This window comes from Montipora foliosa, chromosome 13 (genome assembly GCF_036669935.1).
Source record: "Montipora foliosa isolate CH-2021 chromosome 13, ASM3666993v2, whole genome shotgun sequence".
Lineage (NCBI taxonomy): Eukaryota > Metazoa > Cnidaria > Anthozoa > Scleractinia > Acroporidae > Montipora > Montipora foliosa.
Window position 1 is genome coordinate 2,661,918 of NC_090881.1, and position 4,637 is coordinate 2,666,554.

The following is a 4,637-nucleotide window of genomic DNA, read 5'->3' on the forward strand; positions in this document are numbered from 1 at the left end:
CGTGGTTGTTGGTATGTTGGTCAGTATATGAGCTGAATGTTTCCCAGTGCAGTTAAAGATGTTGGCCACTTGTGGAAACGCAAAAAAGAAAGCGCTGCGGCAGTGACACAAATTCAAGCAAATGCGAAAATCTGTAAAAGAAAAGCAAAACATTGTCAAAAAGCAAAGAAATAGCTTAGCCTTCATGGGATTTTCTTTAAATCTTAAATTTTGGAAGATATGATATATGCATTAAATACAAGTGGCCAAAATACTTTATTTAACAATTATTCGCCCGAAGGCGAAGTGATTATCGGTGAATATTCACCGAGACGAAGTCGAGGTGAATATTTATCGATAATCACTGAGCCTGAGGTGAATAATTGTATAAATACACAGGTGATTATTTCAAAAAAGAGAAAGAAAAAACAATACAACGCGAAATCATCTTCACTTACAGTGGCAAAACGACTACTGGCAGCCATTTTGTCCGTCGAGGTGATTATCGGCTGATAATCCAAGACAGAGAGCCAACGAGAGCGCGCGATTTTGTATAATCACCTGTGTATTTATACTAAAGATTATATTCGGGAGAGGTTTTCGGTGTTTCGTGTTTGGGTGTTCTTGTCTCAAAACAAAGACTTCTGTAATTCTTACGTGTGCAGATACATCATCTGATCATAAAAAAGTGGAAATTGGGGTAAAACACAAAGCACAGCAAAAGAAGTTTCAGTGGTAGGCAGGAGAAAATGACTTGAGTAGAGCTGTGAGAAGGTTAATAATGTTCTGGAAAATATATTCTAGAATTCATCACTTCATTGCCACAGCTTTTTTTCGTGTGATAACGAAGTAACCACATTCAAAGGGCAGTAAGCGCAGTAAAATCTCACCTATAAGAGAAACGGAAAACGTCTTTGATTCAGTGCCAACTTCATTGGTAGCGATGCAACTATAGTTACCATCCTGGTTGATTTTGCTCCACACTGTTTTCTCGGTCCCTGAAGCCAAGGTTGAAGATGAGTTCATCATTGATATGCTGATCGGTGGCGTCCCTTCAGACAAGTACCAGTCATAATGCACAGAGACTGTTCGAACCTCTCGTAAAGGAATTATTACCTTCGGTTTAGCTAAAAAAAAAAAAAAAGACGATGTACAGGTTTCATCCATCAGTGAACTATAGCACACTGTAAAAGAAGATCAGAATCCCCAAATCGTTATAAACAGTTGTTTTGCTATAGGACCATCATAAATACTCCGGTTTTTTGGCCATTTTAACTTAAGCGACTCAAACTACGGTGATAAACATATTATGATGAATTTTCACTTGTTGTTTTTTGTTATACATCCTCAGAAGTGACGGTTGAAAAAAAATTAAATATTATAGCGGAGTTCAGGAGCGCAAAACTTTCCAGCAGAGCACCATAGGTAAGAAATGTTGGGAAATCTATCGATGCCAAAAAAAATTGGTTATGACGTCAGCGTACAATGAGAGGCTATCATTATCAATGATAGTCAAGTTTTGTAGTTTGCAATAATTATAACTGATCGAAGTCAATAATAAAACGACTGAACCCATTCTCAACTTTACGAGATTTGCACTTGATCCATGTCTTATGCTATGCTTTTTCTCAAAGAAAAGTAAAGGCGATATTGCAAAGAATTTCGATGTTATTAAAAAAGGAAATCTATGGAACGCCATAACTACAACCGTGGTCAAAACTCTTGGGACATTAACGCAACAGCTGGTGAAAATGACGCATTTTGTCTCCCCCCGTCCCCCGGTTCAGTCCCCCGGTTCAGTGTTGACGTTATGGCTTCAAATCTTTTGCAACACAATTAACATTGCTGAGGGGAAGGGGGGACAGCAGAAACAGGCTCTTTCCACAACATTTCCAAGCGTTTATAACAGGTTAAATACACTTTTCATAAGCAAGGTGTGTTTTCGCGCCTCATTTTCGTAAGTGTCCCAAGACGTTTTGACCTGGGTTGCAACCGTGGTCAATACTCTTGGGACATTAACGCAACAGCTGGTGAAAATGACGCATTTTGTCTCCCCCGTCCCCCCCCGGTTCAGTGTTGACGTTATGGCTTCAAATCTTTTGCAACACAATCAACATTGCTGAGGGGAAGGGGGGACAGCAGAAACAGGCTCTTTCCACAACATTTCCAAGAGTTTATAACAGGTTAAATACACTTTTCATAAGCAAGGTGTGTTTTCGCGCCTCATTTTCGTAAGTGTCCCAAGACGTTTTGACCAGGGTTGTAGTCTCCTTCTCAAACGTTCTTGGCGATGTCACGCAACGCTCCCGCGAAAGAAACAGGGGCTTACATTGGAACCACATTCCATTCTCGGATTGAGCCAATCACAGCTACAGTTCCATTTTCTGGAACTGAGTATCGTGCGACTCGACCAATAATACCTTTCCTCTCATCAATGCGCTCGATCACCAGAAATATGCAGGTCTGTTGTTTGTTTTTTCAAAGCGACCGCGTTAACTGAAACAATGAAAGGACGTAAATATAATCATGGCATTATTCAATATTTTTATTGACTTCAAAATTGAGTTTTCCTGTACGCGCAATTGAAATCACGTATTCTTAAATGCCACTATGTGTGTAAACAAAGCTGAAACCAAAGTAAACGAAAGTCTAGTCAAAATCTGACCTCGTCTGTTTGAAACCTCGGTAGGCTTTCTGTTACGGTAGAAAGGCTTTCAAGGCTTTCTGTTACGGTAGATGAGTTTTTGCCTAGGTCAAAACACAGATTCGATCTGCGGTCAGTAACTCGGCAAATGCACAAATAATTTCCAGTACTACAACCCTGGTCAAAACGTCTTGGGACACTTACGAAAATGAGACGCGAAAACACACCTTGCTTATAAAAAGTGTATTTAACCTGTAATAAACGCTTGGAAATGTTGTGGAAAGAGCCTATCGATTCTGAAACCTCTGCTATCAGATAATAGTTGGACCAATAGAACATAAACTTAAAAACCAACACAACCCGGCTCCACACAACAAACAAACATCAAAATGTTTCTGTGATAAATCTACATTAATTGGCATTTGATGCTGGACTACTATCCTCAGTAAAATGTAAGATAATTCGTGGATCTGAATATCTCAACGAAAGGAAGGCAGCTCAAACACACTCCCTAATCTTTGATTACTCCTAGTTTCTAGATATAAGTAATGTCAAAGTTGAGGTGAAGGATAAGAGGACAGGTCGTAACACTTATCGCAATCTGTCATTCCTGGACATGCCCAGTGAGTATTTCCTTACTTTGTGTTGCATTAAGAGACAGACAGTTTCCGCTACCTTGATTCCCGTAGGTTGCATAATGTGCCATGAAGCCTGAAGCTGACACAATGGAATCAGTAACGAATCGAACGTGCAGGAGATTGCTCTTGCTCCAAACACACCAAGGACTTTGATCACCACAGCGTTTTATTTGTATGGGACTTGATGGATAGTTTGAGTCAGATACTTCCACGTAGTCATACGGACAGTATTTTCGACCATATGCAGATTCCAGAGAAAACTTAGAAAACTGCAAGTAAATGTAGCTGCCTGGTGTTACAATAATAGACCAGATGCAGTTCAGGTTAAGTGGGTAGCTGGATGGATAATTCGGACTCGAGAAGTTTCCTTGAAGATCAGTCAAGCTGTGTGCACACGACCCTAGGAAAAAGAAGAGCACTTTGTTAGTCTTTCATATATAGAGAAGGACTAGCTAAAGCGTATTTGTTTCCTACCCATAATTTCATTCTTCTCAATTGCCAGGGAATAATCAAGCAACTACCAAAAACAAAAAATAATAATCTAGGATACAGAAGTTTTAAAATTATAACATGATACATCGCCAACTTCATTGTTGGTTTTATAGAATACGCTACGACAGATTTTGACAGGAACAGCACCAACTAATTCAGTCTGAGTGTAGGATGTATAAATTATCACTTAATGAGCATGGCAGATTTCAAGAAGAAGTTCTTTAAGTGTACCTCTGTAGCACGAAGTAAGTTCATTTCTACCGTTTATTGTAGTCATTCCCTGTTTACACATTACAAAGAATTACATTGATGATAAATTTTGGATTATTATGTCGCTTGTTTCTTTTTTACGGCAAACGCTTGTTAATCATTTATGCTCATAATCATGTAGTCCAAAAGGTACTTATAAAATGCATGGTTGCACTCGATTGAATGGTGTAGTTATAGTTGTGCAGCAAAAAAGTGAAAAAATTACAATCACAGTAAGTAGGACTTTCGTGGAGCCCTGCCTGGAGTCTGGGCATTGACATTAGTTTATCGTATGAAATTCCAGTGAAGAAATAACTGTGGAGCTCCTTTTTTAGGCCTGGCTATATATAAATGTAGTAAGGAATAAACTTCTTGAGGCATAAATGTTTGTAATTGGTTTAATACTTCAAACCTTTCGCCGTTTAGAGCTTCGTCGGTTAATGAAGATTATGGATACAGGATTAGTTTATGTAAAAAACCTAGTACAATAGTGGAATGTCAAGGTTCATTAATTTGATGGTGTTAAACTAATCGATGATTTTATGCCTGCGGCAGTCGTGGATGCTCCTGTCAAGGATTTCCCAAGAGAGATCTTTGTTATGATTGATAAAATGTGAATAAACCGTCTGTTTCAC